The sequence below is a fragment of the Homalodisca vitripennis genome, chromosome 2 (genome assembly GCF_021130785.1).
Source record: "Homalodisca vitripennis isolate AUS2020 chromosome 2, UT_GWSS_2.1, whole genome shotgun sequence".
Classification (NCBI taxonomy): domain Eukaryota; kingdom Metazoa; phylum Arthropoda; class Insecta; order Hemiptera; family Cicadellidae; genus Homalodisca; species Homalodisca vitripennis.
Window position 1 is genome coordinate 19326351 of NC_060208.1, and position 18760 is coordinate 19345110.

The 18760-nt window shown below is 38.1% G+C and overlaps 1 protein-coding gene across 5 annotated transcripts in view; it reads right to left on the reverse strand.

Annotated features, from left to right (window-relative positions):
* LOC124353629 (zinc finger homeobox protein 4) overlaps positions 1 to 18760 on the reverse strand; it is a 218015-nt gene that overhangs the window by 111682 nt on the left and 87573 nt on the right. For 3 of the 5 annotated variants that reach the window (XM_046803556.1, XM_046803554.1, XM_046803557.1), the window contains exon 1: positions 9719 to 9987. The exons of 1 other annotated variant lie outside the window; for it this stretch is intronic. The gene's annotated coding sequence lies outside the window, so the exon portion shown is untranslated. Of the gene's footprint in view, positions 1 to 9718; positions 9988 to 18760 lie in introns of those variants that run through there. One more of the 5 variants, XM_046803559.1, reaches the window with a different exon arrangement.

Consider the following 18760-nt stretch of genomic DNA (forward strand, 5'->3'; position numbering starts at 1 on the left):
TTAAAACCCATCTTCTGGGGCCTCATTGAGACTATATAAACGAAAGACATTCTCGAACAATTTTAAACACAGACCAAATGAAATTATGTTGATTATGACTGAACAATGGTATCTGGAAAGTTTTGCCATTGGATTTTTCGATGCACCTGGATTGTGTAGAGCGGCAGGACGACCGTAAATAGAGTGACCACTCTAGTGGTTGGTCCAGGGCGGGGGTATGTCAGGGGGTTGGCGAGGGGTGGGTGGCAGGGGGTATTATCCCACATCGGAAGAAAAGTCTCCTCGGAATTCAGATCTGTGGTACAGATAACCGGGAAATACCGGCTGGTGAAAGGTGCCGCTTCTCGCACCAACACTAGCACCATCGCCTCGCTTCTCGGTATAGACACAATGGACTGACATTGTTTGCCAACGCTAGCTTCTCGTATTTCACCTCGGACACTGGAAAACTGTTATTTGTACATATTATAAACTAGATCTAGGTTTCAAGTGATTACAAAATATTGGTAATATTTCCCTATTTGGGATTTGGTGATCGTGGAAGTATCCACAAGGTACATACTCAGTTATGAGGAAGCCTGAGCAAGTACTGTACAGAGTACCATCAGTATTGGCTTATGAGGCGTTAATTGATTTACCAGTCTGTGAAGACTGTCAACTATGCAAGTAACCCTAGACTATGTATCGGTGAGAATTTAAAATATACCATTATTAGCAAAAGCTTGAAGTTTCTTTTACGAATTTGAGTAGCCTTTCTTTAAAAAGAGGAACACGTCGTTATAAAAAGCGAAGGCCGCAGCAGCCGTGAACCGTACCTTACAAAAGGAGCAGGTTCTCGAGATGGTGCGATAGCTTTTTAGATAACGGCAGAGAGCAGCGGAGGTTTTTGAGGGGAAACAGTATCCAAGCCTGGCGAGCGAAGCTGGGGGCGCAGGTGTGAGATCTCGCGATAACATTGTGTGCTCCGACGCTAGGTACAATTAATAAGTCTGATTAACAGACGGACCGATCCAAAGATAACCGGGAGACGCTCAAAAGGGCCGGCCTGCATAACATTACCGCGGCCCGAGGAATCCACGCCGCCAGATGAATAAAATATCGCCGCGACACGGTGAAAAACAAAAATCGACACGGCCGTATGACGTCGGGAGGGCAGAAGAACTGCGGTTAACAAACAGAAACGAGACGCCGCCGAAGAAACGGAGTAATTGGAGATATGATGCTGGCAAAACATGAAGTACCTACAAATACGAGGAACCCCACGCGGAGAGGCGCAAAGAAAATTGTACGACAAGAAGAAAATATAGACCTGACTGACACAACACCTATTGTACCACACAATAACAATCTGCTATTGGAGAAAACTTATAACAGAATTACAGTAGCTCTATACCGGCAGGCGTTCGAAAACCACGCAAGGAAAAGTGATTAAGCGCCGTTTAACGCGCAACCCGAAGCATTAAAGTGTATATTTTACTGGTAGTAAAATTTAAATTACAACCAATACAAGACACCTGATAAATTGGCCAACTCACTTCCATATACACAAAGTTACAAACCTAGATTTCTTTAAAGCCCATGAATCAGTATTTAATGCAGATATGAGGCGGGGAGGGGTCAGAAGCAGGCGTTTTAATCGCGCATAATGACGACAACGTACGGCCGGCATAAACCTTGGAGGTGGCGATTTTGCAACGTACGTCACTAATAGTGGACGTTGATGTGGGTGATAAAATTGTTTAATGCGTTAGTTAATTGTCACCTGAGTTACAGTGGGAAAGTTAGATCTGGGATGAAGTCATCCGAGTTACGAGATGGGTCACGGTTTCTTGGCCGATCACACCTCAAATGGTGTATGAAATCATCCTCGTGTGTGTTATGGAAGTCCACGGCATGGGGAGAACCGAACAACTCCTCACTCCAGAGATTCCAGGAAAGGGAAGACTGACCCTATGAACAAAAGCCTGAAGAAACACGTGTGAATTTCTTGAAAAGCTGAGAAATTGGAAGGTACCACTTTCTAAAGAACACCCTAAAACAACAGCCATAAGCCGCGCTACCAATATAACTCTTCTACCTGGGGCTGTAAAAGAGGGCGGTAGAGGGAAGCCGCTAAGGGACAAGGGCTTGGACATTTTGCTGGCGGTGGCATCCCGCACAAAGGTGTAGGGTCGGGTAGGGCGGCCTTGAAAGAGAATTAGAACAGATGTGCAAGTCGGGAAGATCCGTTTGTCAAATTCTGCGGAAGATCAGTGCTGTCAAAATAGTTCCAGTGGTGGGAGAGACTTGAAGGTGTCTTGCACACACGGACGATAAATAATCCTTGCAGTAAAAACTAAACTGCAGCCTTAGAAAATTACTACCACAGCTCACACAGGCTGAAATTGCTAAGAAACTATAAATGCCTTACTAACATAAATTCTTAATACTAAAACAAGGCTGTCAACTTGTTATTACAGTGCAAGTGACACAGAGAAACTTACATGTCGGTCTGTCTGAATGGCGACGCAACAAGAGTGTAAATCATATCTATCAAAACGAAGGAAAATAAATTGATCATAAAGACCTCACACGGTGGTCTTTCAGTTGTTGCAAGAGTCGAAATTGAAGAGTGGAAAGAATTTCGTGATCGTTGACACACCGTGTCATAAATTATATTGCATTAATGTACTGGATTTTAATGATTGACGGAATTTTCTTGACCTTACAAAGCACTAGAATTCTCCGATTGAAATCCCGTCGAGGCCGCAATCAAGTAAATGTGTTTTGCCCAATGGATGGCGGCAGAGAAGAGGCGAAAAGAAGACACAAGATGAACGCCCTTAGTGGCACCTTTCCGACACATGCAAAACAACACTTAGCCGATTACTAAGGTGATAGATATCGTCGCCGCCCCATGCCCTCGCCCAAGATCCCGAAATCCAAATAATTGAGATACAAATAAAAATTCGTCTAAATTAATTTATCTTTCCAGAGTTCTGGTAGCAATATCAATTTAGACATAAGTACAGATACTACTTTGTAATGACAATGGTCCGAAATGATCTAAACAACTGCTAAAGTTTACATAAACATTTAATCTACTAGAATCTTGACTGAATAGAAATAGCTTTCCTTTTGAGATGAGATGTAAATCTCGAAACAGTCGTAGAATTCTACTATTGAAATACCCTGGCGTTCTAACCTTTGGTGAAGTGTTCTATTGTGATACATTAAACATAATCCGATCTACAATTATTGAATTTACAATAAAAAAAAAACGTTACATAAAAATTTTTCCTCCAACTCCCAGTGTGGACGTAGTATTGTAGACTATGTTGTAGAATGTGAATCATACTCTGCCAGAATTACATTATCTGTTGTTTTTCCTTTTGTCATGCTAGTGTAACAGTAAATGCCGCATTTTCCGCCTAAGAAAACAAAAGAAGAGGGAAAATTAGAATTATTTTTAATATACATTAAAAATAATCTTGAAGGATACGTCACAGCAAATTCTCAAGCAAGACATCCACAGACTGCGGTATTTTTACCTACTCAACAACTATTTATTACATTGTTTAAGATAATTATTTATTAAGAAATTTTAAAATAAAAATGTTATTAAGCAACTGAGTACATGCGTTAAAATTTAAAACAGTATATCTTCAATTCAGCAATTTTTCATTTTCAAATCATCTTCACCAGAATTACAGTTTGTCCGATTCAACACTCCGAATCAAGGCAATTCTTCCAAAAAGAAGAGGAACTCGAACTAAATGAGATATCCAGTTCAGAAGTTTTATAGAAATCATTTTATGTACACATAAACGAACCAATAAAACCCGAATTCACGTAGAAGAATATCCAGGAAATTGTTCTTTCTGAAATTCTTCTCTGATGAGGTGAATCATTCCGATAACACCGACGGCCACAAAATATAAAAATCAAAAATGGAGTTGTTAGTCCAACAGAAAAGTACATAAGATTAAATATTCAAACACAAATCTGTCGAGTACATAATCATCAGAGGTAAACCTGCATTTACTGGTGCTGTTAAGAGTGCGGTTTAATGCGTCCGTTAAACTTCTTAATGGTCTTTTGATGGCGTTCTATGGGGAATAAAATAATGACTGTATATACAAGGTTGTTTATGCTACTAACCAGCGAATAAAGAAGTATTATCACCGACTCCCCTTGTCTTGGGCGTTGACGGACAATAAAATAATATTTCGGCACAGAAAAACTTCCAATTAGTCAAATCGGGTTTAGCACGATTGAAAAGCGACTTCAGCGTTCCAAATGAATTATGTATACACATGCTTACCATTTTAGTCTACATCAGGTACTGGGGAAAGGCATGGGTAATTCATTTAAGAGCAAAGAAAAGCTTCTCACGAACCCTGTAGGGCAACCTGTTTAACGCCTACGAAAGTAACAGCCTTATGAGTACTTGTTCACGTGCTACTGCAAGTAGGCCCGGCTAAAGAGCAATTCTGTGGCTTCTAGGCGTACTGCAGTTTGGCTTCCGTAAGCCCGCGGGTGCGAATTCTCTGCAAATGTGATCAACAATTTGACCTTCACACCTGCTTGTCCTTGGGGACACGTAAGGCAAGAGCTGTCCTGAAGGTTTAGCTTCGTAACTCATAAAAAGGGGGAAAAGTTCGATTTGACGAGTCGTTTCAAGAAACTATAGCAAGGCTTGGCGTACGATTGCTATTTTCTAATCCACGATGGCATAACTTCGTGTGGTCGTGATAACAAAAACGGAGCTATTTCTGTTGTAAAGGTTTTAACTGCGACGAAGATTAAGTCAGTAATTTCGCGGGCGCAAGTATTTACGGGATCGTGTTTTTATTGTAACGGCATTACGAATTGCGGACCAAAATAGCGCATTATTACAAAGCTCTCGCGAGCGGTTTACGAGGGTACGGCTAGGATTAGACCCGTTGGCGGGAAGCCAGGTCGTCAACACATGGTGGAGGAGCGACGACTTCATCCCGCGCCCGTCGGCGTCGACCGAGCACCTCTCGCTTTGTTTACATCAACACACGCACCGAGCAGGGAGACATGTCCGTCCGGTGAATTACAGGCCGATTTCTCTGACGCCCACTTTTGCGAAAAGATGTGTACTGCGATACGGAGGCCCGCGTGGGCTCGGGAGGCTGGCCGTCTGGCGGTGGATTCGCCTCCAATTTGTTCTGTTTCGCTACAATAAATAGGAAGGCTATTGCTATTTGTCCATCTGTAAATGTTGGTGCAACATGTCGAATTTGAATTTTAAAAACTTTAGAGAGTCCTTATTAATTAACTTGTATGTAGAGTCAGTCAGCTCGTTGGAAACCGGGCAAAGGTTGCATTTACATATACATTTTTAGACACGTACCAGCATATCCTACGACATTCCTTGGAATTTCCGGATTCTGGAAATTTCATAAAAGTGCCACAGTAATAATCTTTACTAAATCAAACCCATTTTTACGCTCTATAATTATTAAGTTTTATTATAAATCGAGTAAATACTGTTTGAGACAATCGCTAAATTATCCGGTAATCAATACCTATCAATTTAAAAATTGTCTTTAATGAGATTACGAATTCAAAAGAGTGCACAAATACAATTGTACCAAATTGTGATTGCTAAAACATTAAAAAGTCACTAACGGATATTTTAAAAACGACATATTTTCAAACCCAAGAACAAATAATTGGCCATTTTTGTCACCAAATGTCAATCATACCTGCCTGGATTATTTTATTATTCAGTTCCGAAACAAGTCCTTGCAAAACGTGTGAATAAGACGAAGTTTATTCCAAAGCATTAAATGATCTTGCCAAACCTTGAACAAATTAATTAATTTTGCTTCAATATTGTACTCAGGGATGACAGACGCAATTTGTTGATATTACAAAATAATTTTAGTTAATAAAAGTTCAACATGTAAAAGAATTTCAATCTTATGGATTCCTAATGTCCTATTTATTTATTCGTTTCCGACTCACCTCTTAATACTGTATACAAAATAAAATAAAACTCTAACTTGGCGCCTAAATTAAAGAAATTTCGCAAATTTTGCAAAACCTGTCTACTTTTTATTAGACTCAAAATTAGGATGACGTTAGAAAAAACTAAAAATAGTGATTTCATATAGATCATAAAAATGTTATCGTTCGTCATAATTCTTTCCCCGTTGAAGCCAGTTTTTTGAATTTTTGAATGGCGCACTGAATATTTTAAGATTTTAATTTTCTTTGCCATTTTATTTTAACAAGTTAGCCTAACAGACATCTCACATAATATAGAGAGGTCTTCGGAGATTTTCTAGGAAACCAGTCTTTGCCAAACGACCTGATAATAAAGCACCGTTATTCATTTACAGATGATATGCTATTTCAATTGAATTGTTTTAGCGTGGGACTCCCACGACTTTAGCATTTTTTTGAGACTAAGTACTGAAATATTTATTAAATCAATATTTTGAAACGTTCCAAAACCACCCTTAAGATTGACAAAAAATATTGTAGGACCTTTCTTAGAAAATAAAACTAGAATACAAATCATCAGTGGAACTACAAAACTCTGATAACAAGCAATACCTCGATAAAACGTAAACTGTTTTGATTCTTGAACTGTTCTTGTACATTGAGTCATTGTCACTGTTTGTTGCTGTCTGCGGACAGCTAGAAGCTAGCTATGAATATCACGTATCCAATAATAGACGATTTAAGATAGACGCTGTCTGCAATAATTCGGATGGGAAAGTCCAGACACGATAGACCGTCTCGATTCAAGGGGAAATCCAAATCAAGTATTTATACGGACAAAAATAGGCCTACCTCCCCATACTTGCAGATATCTAGGGAAGCGTAACATAACTGTTCATTTCATAGACAACAATATGGTACGATAGGCTACAAAGAAAACAAAAACATTTCTATCCTAAATATTCGACGCTGACTAACAGAACAATCTTAATCTGGCCGTTCACCATCATACTAGTCTGTAATAGTATTCTTTTTGAACAAACAATTCGGTTGCCACACATTTAAATTACATGCTTATCGTAAATTAATCATTTACATAAAAAATCCATTGATCTTCTATAAAAAAATAAATTACTCGATTGCACCCAAAGCACAAACAGCGTCAAATATTAACTGACTTGTAGTTAACATTTTTGAAAACTTCAGTTTTTTACAGCACGATTGAAATAGTATCGTGGGCAATCCAACCGTTTATCCTGAAAATTCTGCAAATACATCGCACCTTTTATCAATTAGCAGGATCTTATCAACGTTTTGAATCCTTGCAAAAAAGGTAACTTACATACTATCTCGAAACTGTAAAGGACAAAACGGGTCTTAATGGTTTTTAAATGTGAACTAGTGATTCAAATTTTGTTTTAGGAACCCATTATTTGGAACCTTTCTGCCATTAAAAATTATTAACTTCCAGATTGACAAGAAACATGGCTTTTGACCAATATTCTAAGCTCCAGACAGACATGTACGCCCTGTACACAGATCGACAAATCTGTTATTGAGGTAATGTTCCTTCTTTTGCCCACCACTGTGCTTTGATCGGCGCTCGGCAAGCATCGAATCAGTAGATTCGGCGATCAATGGAGTCCACGCGCCAACTTTAGGGCCTATGCAAATAGAGCGACTCCCAACAAAAACCCTGCCGCGACGGACGTAGTATGCAAAACATGGAATTACACACACCCTGTCGCCACGCGCCTAGATAAAAGAAGCTTGACACCTTTTATTGCTCAGGTGTATGCAAACTACAGATCCTTGCACCCTTCTTTCGTCCTTAGAATTAGAATGACATCGGCTTCGGAGGATAACAGCTATGTTTACATTGGTTTATGCATAGCTAAGCAACTGGTTTTCACTGATAAGATTCAAATTTTAGATAGACCTTTTCAAATTCTTTGCAAAATCGTACCCTGTAGACACTTTAATGATGTTTACTCCTATTGCCTACAGAGAAAATATAAAAAGGGCATAACACTAATAAAACAGATCCTTAGTAGCCTCGGATTCACGAGAACAAACAGGAACAAATCAATATTTACTACAGAATCCTTTGGGTACAAGACCAAAATCTTTCTTGAGAAGTGTCAGAGAAATTTTTACCCACGGGTTATTGAAGAATACCCGACTAATTTTTGCCGTTATGCACTATTTTACATGTAATTCTGAAATCTAATCAAATATTTATATCTAATATTGTAGTGTTTATTTTTAGTACACAGTCTGTACATTTTACACAATAACATACAACAATCATGAGTGATTCAATAATTGTACACACAAATGATACAATTATAATTTAATAGAGAGAATGAATAATTTAATTAGAACACAAATGGGTCTATTGTTTTCTTATCACTACTAATAAAACGGGACATGTGATTTATTATCGCGGTGTTCCGAGAAATCGAAGCGGTAACCTCAACACGGTCGGCAACGGACTTATTAAATTCTAGGTATTGCTACATTATTCTGTACATATTTAAACCGAGGTAAACACTGAGTAGGAGGTAAACAGATGGCCTGGAAACAGCACCGGCTGTGCCGGCGGCAAGAACGGCTGGCTACACCGGGCAGAGATACAATCAAATACCGACTCGCAACACATTTGTGCGACAAACAGACACGGGAGAGGAGTAGTTGCTGATGAGTGTTGAAATATCGGGACCGGAAGTCGGGTTTATTGTGTCGCCTTCCGGCCGGAATCACAGAAACAGACCGAAATCACCCAATGTCCGTGGACTCATTTCAACCGCTAGATTCCCAGACTGGGAATAATGAAATTCCAAACACACTTAAGTATATTTTAGAACAGTAACAATAGACTGCTGTACTGTAACATTGCTGTATCGTTGTAACAATTATATTTTACGAAAGAGTTCAGCATTTTCGATTTCATAAACTAAAAATACCACATAGAAAAATTGTTATCCTACATTAACACTAAAAAGAGAATTAAATCACCTAGAATAAGCTATTATTCAACGTACATTAAAAACTACTTGGAATAGATATAGAAACTAACAGTATACTACTATGAGATTTATATCAAGGCTACAATATTTCTTACATAGTTCATTTAATGTTACTCTCATAGTTGTATTGTTTCTTTTATTGGGACTTTGTAATTTTTGTTGTTGTAGATAGCCGTACTAAAACGGGCAAATACTTTATCGGAAGTTTTAAATAATTTTATCCTTTATTGAAAGTCGACAATATAAAATTTGGTTCTTTTTTTATAAATTACTACTTACTGTTGTTTTATTGCAGTAAAATATTGCTTAACCTCTGAGCGGCTCGCAGCGTAAAACTAATTAAATTTTATTAAGGTTTACTATATTTCAATAGTGTAAACAAAGTGTGCCGTTTTATGAAAATTACGTAAGGAGTTACTTTATGAAATGAATTTTCAGATTACTGCATGTACCGGTTTCCGAGACGTAAACAACGCAGTTTAAAAACTGGCTGAACTGTCAGCGGTGACTGTTAATATAAAAACTTAAAACATTGTTTGCTGAAAAAACACTTTTTAACTCAAAAACGACTACTAAACTGGAATACTATTGTGTTACAAAGTTAGGCCTAGCGTCGGGCGGTGCGAGCACATCAATGAGGGCTATCCATGAATGTGAGGGAGACGCGCACTACAGCGACAACTGCACATCTATGCGTGTAAACTATGTTAACACTTCCAGCCTCGTACCTGATAACATCTCATCAAAAACAGCGTTCCACAGGGGAAGAAGGCGAAGCGACCGAGGTGTCCGCGGCCCTCATGCACAGCTCACTGTCACACTAACACCACACAAAACACTGTCCTCTGGGCACACTTCATCTGCAGTTGGAATCGGAGTGAGGTACGACGGTGTAAACTAAAAATCCATAAAGTTCGTTGCGCAGTATAGACGGGCGAGGCCCTCGTGAAGTGTACTGTTCGGCGACTGCCAGCGTACTGAAGGCGAAGCGACGGCGAGCGCGAAGAGTGGGGGAGGGGCGGAGGGGAAGGGGAGGGACTAACCCCCTCCAAGACGCCGGCAAGACAGTCCGGCGCTGTCGCCGAGGGGGGGGAGGGCGAATTTGCATATGCGGGTGGCGGCGACGGGGGGCGAACAAGTAGGAAGAGAACTGGAGTAATTATCCGAAGGGTAGGGGAGGCTGGAATGCAAAATTGGAAAGAAGAGAGCCAGAAGTACAGTTCACCTGGAACATACACGCCCTTGTCTTATTGTGCACCATAACTACATGTTCTCATCTGGTGAACAACACATTGTTACAGTCTTTGGCGCGCCTAATACACGAATTAAATACCGGTGTGTGCCTTTCAGTATACTCTTCGTCATACAACACTCATCGCTTATAATTAGTACATTTTGAGTGAAAACGAATGAAAAAACGTTCCATGAAAGATATCCCTGAGGTAGCTATTAAAACTATACCACCTCACTTTGGCATGAAAATTGCGTCGACCTTATGTTCTGTTTTGCAATTTGGATATTCACGAAAACGGTGAATTAACATCATTTCCACTTCAGGAATTGGCAACCAGATAAGCATATTAGGAATGAAACTTAACGATATCTACCAATTTTAATTTAAACGCACATAAACAGGTCATCGTTACTACAATTTTATGATCTCTGGTAAAATGCAGTAATCGTAAGTCGGCCTAATCTTCTAGTTTTATTATTAACAAGAAGCAAAAGATGGCAGCATGAATAGAAGCTACCCTTGTTCATAATTTTAGAATTGCCTTTGGACTCCTGCAGTTTCTGTTTTATAAAAATGTGAGAACCTTGTTTCAGCCAGTACTCCAGGAGAGTTGCCATACCAAGGTCGATAGTTGATAACGGTCCACCAAACTCCTGATGTCAAGATTATCAAGATTTTTCCCTTATGTAACGATCGACAAAAGGTGCTTTCCATTACTGTGAATCTTTCTGGCACCATAACAAAAGTTCCCATCTGATTATCCACAGCGCTCTAAATACCAAAATCCAAGCACAAAACACAACTAGATCCAGGATGTTAAGGTAATTTCCAGGAACACAACCTGACATGATCCTTTCCCCTTACGATAGATAAAGTCTAATTGATCTTTATTTAAATCAATTTTGAATCCTGTTATTTTCTATACTGTACCCGAGAGTACTGAGAGTACCTTGGTTAGTGGACGTTATAACAAATATTAGCATAATAAATTATATTAACTTTATTGGTGGATTGAGAACAACTGTCTGAGCAATTCGTGTGAGTAGTAATCAGTGTTTTTTAATACATAAAAATGTCTCACAACATTAACATTTTGACTTTTTGTACTGGATTAAGATATAAAGCTCTAGTTTCCACTGTTCTTCTTCTTTTATCAAGACCTTTCAAATTAGGTGTCATTAAATGGGTCTTTACATTTAAGATTTTGAGCCGCCCACTAAAAATCCCATTTTGGGAAACGGGCAAAGTTGTAATAGTGACTAAAAAGTTCACTTATATTTCCTAAAAAGGTGTCCCGAGTTCGGTCCCTCCGTCTTTATCCATCAGAAACTAAACCGAGTGTATCCATACTTTTAACTCACATTGTATCTCTCCGTTCTACTATCTTTGTATTTCTATGTATTTAAAGATAGTTTACCAGTAAGTATATCGAATCCGGGGATATGTTTGTATCATTTAGAGTTTATTACCCTATATATTGACTCTAACTTTAAAATATATTAAATATACCAGAGTACATTTACATTTTACGAATATAAAGCCTATGTGGTGAAAATTGCCCTTCGTTTATATGGGTAATATTACGTATACCAATTATTCCAATATAAATTTTGGGTACAGGTACACCAGTTTGAATAAGGCATTATAATAAAAACGCTCTTAAATATTAGACATTTTTCGAAACAAAATATTTATCAATTTTTTTACTATTTTATTCTGTTGTTATACTTTTACTGTACGCAGAACTAACTGATGCGGTTGGTCGATAATCTAATATGCAAAATAAGTTATTTGAAATTTGTCGTCCTAAACAAATATATAACTACATATGGGCAATTAATTCTATATTTTTTGTATTCAGGTAATAAAAATCATCATTTTTATTGCAAACTTCCGATGTGCTCGAACTCAAGTGCCGACGTCTCGAGCGTCAGCTGCCGAAGGAAAAAAGCTAATTTGCCATAGAGTGGCTCAACTTCAGAACTGCCAACACGAGAAAAAAAACAATCGCGCTCATCAGTCACATCTATAAACGTCATCCAACAAACCCTCGCCGAGGAGGGGCGGTAGGTAGACAAGGAACGGCGGACCATGTTCGCACGTGAATTCCTTGTCCTTTGTCACCGACAATCAATCTTGCTTCAGTCCGCCGTTCCGGATGTTAATATTTCCCGGTACGGTCTAGAGCGAGTCTATTTATTATTATAGGCGATCAATATTGCTGCGGCCATCTTGGTTGCGATGCTACCCCACCTTGACAATTAGTAATAATAACCTACGGGGCCCGTAGCGCTGCTATTAGTTCGCCTATAGTGTAAGACTGTGTAGCCTACTAAAGGTGCCTTTCTTTTAACACTTGACATTAAAAATGCTACTTCGTTTAGGAAAGTGGTTGAAAAGCTGAAAAATACACTTTTCGTCCATTTCTAAATTCTGATCTTCACACTAACGAGCTAAATATAACGTTTAAGTAGGCCTACTTAAAAATGTGATTTTAAATTAAATTTATACGTAAGTAATTTTGAAAAATATATTTAAAAAAATTCCTTTTTGAAAATTTACAATTGATTTGTTTACTAGAAGAATATATTGCTAAGATATGAAAAACACATTAGCGCAATCTAAAGGCCAGTCCTAGTACTACCATCGGTGCGACACTGACTTTGACTTATCCCAGTTACTAAAGTGAGTAAGAATTCTAATTTTGGATTGTCTCTGGTTCTATAACTGGTTTACATTTTCTTTATTCCAACAATATGAAATCGAAAGAGAGGTAAAAAACCAACGCGTTTTAATATTCTTCAAAATATCTTATATGTTTTTCAATAAAATTTTTAACTTTACCTTGGAAAATATAAGGATTTAAAAAAATCACACAGAGGAACCGCTTTTCCTTTAGAATACAAAACGAAAGAATCAAGACAGAATTTTCTAGATATTTGTAAATCTACACAACAAAATAACGTAAACTCTTTTTGAATTGCTATGAACTGTTTTCCAATTCTAAATATAGTCGGAATTGGAAAAAGGTTCAAATATGAAAAGCAACAACAATGGCTGGCATGGAAATGTGTTTGTTATAGTCGGTGTTGTTCATGGAAATTATTGTTGATAATCGTGAAATTAGTAGATCTGCTTTAGTATTGATTTACGAGCTTTAATATTTATTTATATTCGATTTGAGGTTTGATAATCTAACAGTTGTGGTTACTATAAGATAACCACAATAGGTAACCGGTTTAATAGATACAGTTAAAGAAGAGTTTTATTCGAGTTCAGGTTGGATAATCTAACAGATGTGGCTACTATAAGATAACCTAATAAGGCAACGGCTATAACAGATAAACTAAAGATCAGTTTTAATCGATTTGAAGTTTTATAGTCTAACAGCTGTGGTTACTATAGCATACCCACAACAGGTAACGGCTCTAACAGATACAATAAGACGAGTTTTAATCGATTTGAGGATTGATAATGTAATAGCTGTGGTTACTATAAGATAACCACAACAGGCAACGTCTTAAACATATACAACTAAAGAAGACTTTCATTCGATTTGAGGTTTGATAATCAAAGAGCTGTGGTTACTATAAGATAACACAACAGGCACAAACTTTAACAGATACGACTAAAGAAGAGTTTTAATCGATTTGAGGTTTGATAATCGACCAGCTGTGGTTACATTTTCCTGCTTGCATGGTTTATAAATAATTGATAACCTCATCATCTAGTGACGTAATGAACAATCCTACTGTAGCAGATAGTGTACAAACTCTGCCTAAGGACTTCAGAACGTGAACATCTCAGCGCAGGGCGAAGATTCTCGGGGCATGTCAGAGGCGCTGCACGGTGTCAAAATTGAACTTTAATAAGAAAAGAGCGCAGAGAAGCTGAGCACCTGCAATATGGGAGCACGGGAAGAAATTAAATTGTTGGTGTGAGAGGTGTGATATATGATAGGTCCACCCCCCACTCCGCCCACCCCTTCCCCACCGACGTAATTTGAATATCTTGCTGCATATATTAGGCTACAGATTACTTTGGCCTAGTCGTCTCCCTGCATCCTGGCTACATTAAAAATTACTCTCAACCTAGTCAACGTTCGTCCTTTATCCTTTTATCCCGTACATCAATGTCTAATGGACGTTTTATACCCCAAAGCCCCATTGAAATTAATATTAACCCGGCTCATTAGGTATCGAGGATATAGCTAAAGATATTTACTTAAATTTATCTCATTACAGTCAATATTTCTTGAATCTTATAATCATCCATTATTAATTTTAAGTGATTTGTAAAGTATTGGGTTTTCGACACATGAAGAAGAGGGTAGATATCAATCCTCAAAACTTAGTGTTATATACCTTTTCTAACACAAAAGTATCGAAAATATCCGAAATGTTATTACCTGTCTTTGAAGAAGTTAATCAATTAAATATGAATTTGTTTCTTCCAACAACACCTGTTAGTATATGTGCATGAAAGAGACCCTAGACCATAATGGCCTTTAGGCATAATATTTTTTGGTGATAAAGATGTAAAAAATGTATCAAATTTAATAAAATGTATTAGGTACACTAAAAATAACACATAAATAAAAAGCTTAGTATCAACGATAATATTAGTATTTTAGACTTAAACAATTAATTATTCAATGAAATCCTCATTTAATTTTAATATAAACACGTTAGTGACAATATTATGGTGCCTGTTAAAGTTACATGATGATATAAACCTGATATCGTGCTTCAATCAGATTAATTTCATAATTGGAAATTTATATAGGTCAGTATTAATTAATTTAGTAGTTTAGAAGAATAATTATTAGCACAACATTATTTTTACACATATTTTCTATACCCATGTGCTATAATACTGGAACCCGCAACGTTTCGAGACTTTATATCTGCTCTCTTCTTCAATTGCAAATATTACACAGTTTATTTTTTCAGTTTTATATACATAAGAAAATTTGGTATTCCACAAGGTGCACTATTAGGCGTTCACTCTTTATCATCTGTGCTATCCCAGTTATAAATTATTCGCCCCGTACGTTAAAGACAATTCATAAGGTATTTTTAATATTACGATAAAGAAGGGATTTTGTCAGAAATAGACACATTATTGGGGTTATTTTTTCATTTCGACAGAAAATTGGCAAACAAAAAACACGCGTTAAGGCGAGCGGCGGCGCGGCGTGGCGCGTCGTTGTTCTCAGTTGTCGACGAGAATAAGCATCGGATCTGGATACTCGTTCTGAAGTCACAAACAAACAAAACAGCTGATTGAAAAGCAATAGCTTGCATAATGTAGGTCACCTGTCAGGAATAAGCCCAAACAAAGGCAGCCATGGAAAACTGAGGCACGTGACTCTCAAAGGCTAGGGAGCACGCGTCTGCTACTGATGTATCGGGCGGAGAATTTGGAATCTATTAGAATATTCCAGAACAGTTGGAATCGGACGTAGTTGTTTAACTTATTAGATTCATTTTCTAGCTGCCAATACGCTGTTGTTTATTGGCTTATAAATTATTTTGAGACAGTTGTTTATGTTTCTTGTGACAATAAGATTAAAACTGATATACTTAATAACAAATTAAAAAATCGTTACATTACCCTGCCAGGATTTCCGTATTATTAACACTAAAGATGTATACGTTATAATCCTATAATCCTAGTTAACGGTTTATGGATATCAACGCTATACATTCATCAGTCTTGAATGTTGATAGTCTACAGTTTCATTAGAAGAAGCCAATTTGTTACGCCTTTTTCTGCCCGTTACTTTTGACCACTGGCGTGTGAAAGGATATTATCAAACAGAGTGATTGAGGGGGAGAGTCGGTACAGTACAAGAACGGTAACTTACTGATAAAAAGTGATTCGGTCACAAACAGAATTCAAACCTGCGCTAAGTGAAACAAATTCAAAATACGAATAAAGTTATGGCAATATACACAGAGAATCTTTAAATGTGCCTGAGGAAACCCCTGATTAAAAATAATTAAGGTCAGTTATAAAAGCTTTTTCAGCTACGAGGCTGCTTAAATATACATACGAAAATGTGGTGTTCCACAAGGTGCAGCATTAGACTCCCTCCTCTTTATACCCGGAGTTTTACATAATTTGCATGACTCAACGCGTAAAATTTAATCTACACGAATGACAGCCGGCTGCTCGGGTAACTGGGGTCATTTCGGCCGTCACGGGAAATCAATAAATGTGGGCGCCAAAAACGGATTACAATCCTTGGTTCCAGCCGAATGACGGTTGTGAAAGTCGATCTGAGATCTACGATAGGGAAGTCGGCCGAGGTTTGAAGCGTAGCTCAGTTGAACGGCCGAGTCATGCTCCTGACACATCACACTGACAGCGTTTTAATTGTATGAGACAACGCGTCTGCCCGACTGTTTGTGTGTTTGACTGTTTGATTATTCGAGCACCGATAATAATTCATATTTTGTCACTTGTCAAGGTTCTCGCACAGTTCTAAACTATTGTTGGAATTTAGATCGATTGTTCACAGTAGTTTTCGTTAAATAAATGTTCATATGAATTGAATATAAGAAACTTTGCTACGATTTAAATTGTTTCTTTTATTAGAATTTCAAACCCGGTCTTTTATAAACTGAATTACACCATTCCTGTCAAAGCTAAAATTACTTTTTTGTATCTGCATTATAAATGGCACACCGAGTCTTTAAGTTTATCGGTAAGTGAAAGAACAAAAATTCCTTGTGCAGTATCACGCGATCGAATTTTGCACCAATTTCCACAGAGCCACTCTCGTATATCATCTCCAAAAACGCTTCAGAAATGCTGTTTAGAAAAGCATGTCAACATTGGCACCGCATTAAAAATCCCTTACATCCGCCCATTTCGTATACCGTTCTATACTAATAAACACAGTTTTAAATTAATGCAAGGACAACTGTCATGGGAACCAAAGAACAAGTAAGAGCGATTTGGTACAGATTACTTGATCGTTTTTTAATCAATCGTTAGCTCTTTTTAAATCTTAATACTGACTGACGCTGAATAATCTAAGAGGACACTGGGTTTCCAGACGTTTGCTTCTTTTAATGTCAAAAAAATAGAAAAGTGTCATTTGGAACATAGGCGATAGTGGATGGTCGATAACCTGTTTCTCTTTCAAGTTTTAGCTATTTTATTTTTAATGGGGGTTCTTTCTACGCCAATGGCATTTCAATTGAAAATAATACACGTTTTAGGAGATAAAGTTCTAGACTCATTTGCAAATATTTATGGACCTCCCCGAGAATCGAACCTGCGACCTCTCGGTTAGAGATCCGAAGCATTACCTCTACGCTACGGTCTACTCTAGCATTGTGCACTGCCTGTCTCTAAGGGGGGGGGGGGGGTGTTGCATGAACTTAGCCAACTAAACAGTCATTGTGTTGGCTAACAGCGTTTAACAGCGGCGTATTGGAAAACTATATACGGGTGGTCTACACTAAACTATGTAGGAAGTTGGGGTGATCTGATCGTTTCCTCGCGCGGCCTAAGCCTACTCGAGGGGACTCTATCAAAGGCCTGGTCAGTAGAAGTAGGTTAGGCGTGTTATCAGCCGACCTTGGCCGACGGGGTGAATGGACTACAGAGGGGAGATAGTGATAGTACTACAAGAGTCGGGGGGAGGGGGGCGATCAATGGCCACCCCTCCCTTCCCACCCGCGTCGGCAGCGGCAGTCCACTGGGACTTCGGTCTAGGCCAAGCTGGACAAGCCGGAAATATTCCGTCTCTATCGGAAACACTTGGATACATCGACCGGAAGTTGGTAAATTGGAGTAAAAGTACAGAATAATCCATTCACTTGTAGTGAAACAGCAGGCATTATGCTCTTTCATAATCAATACACAAATCACGCAACGCAAATTCTAAGATTAGGTTCATGTGTTAGCATAAGAACAGGAATTCGCTATCTGATGTTTAAAGAATTTAAGAAGGCCAAGAAACAATCAGCAGGGTAGTTTTAATACAACTTGAAAACTGCAATATGTGGTGTTCTAGTTTAGGTGTAACTCTATTCGTAGACTAATATTTACTAGTACCAGTGATTTTGAAAAAAGTGCTTTTACGGAAGAAACTTCAATCTCATATTGCAACCATAAAAAATAAATTAACAGTACAAAGTAAGCTTTCAGCAAGAGCAAATTTCTTTATCAAATTTTTATTTTTGATGTGTTAAAATGCGACATTTCCTGTTTTTAATAATGGGAAACCAAAACTCAGGTGGACTCCTCCGAAATTTAGGACTGGATCCAGTAGCTTTTTAAGGTCAGATGAAGCAACCTTTTGCAGCGTGCACACTTACTGACGAAAATTATAAAATGAAATGAAAAACGCCTTTACTACGGAGACGGAGTTAGGGCTGTCAAGCCCTCTCTATCCCTCAAGCTCAACAACTATGACGTCAGTATTATGCTTGAAGTTACAAGCCAACACTTCCAGCTCACGCTGTTCGGTCGTACTTGTCCAAACAGCTGCGACCTGACAGAAGAGAACGTTAATGAA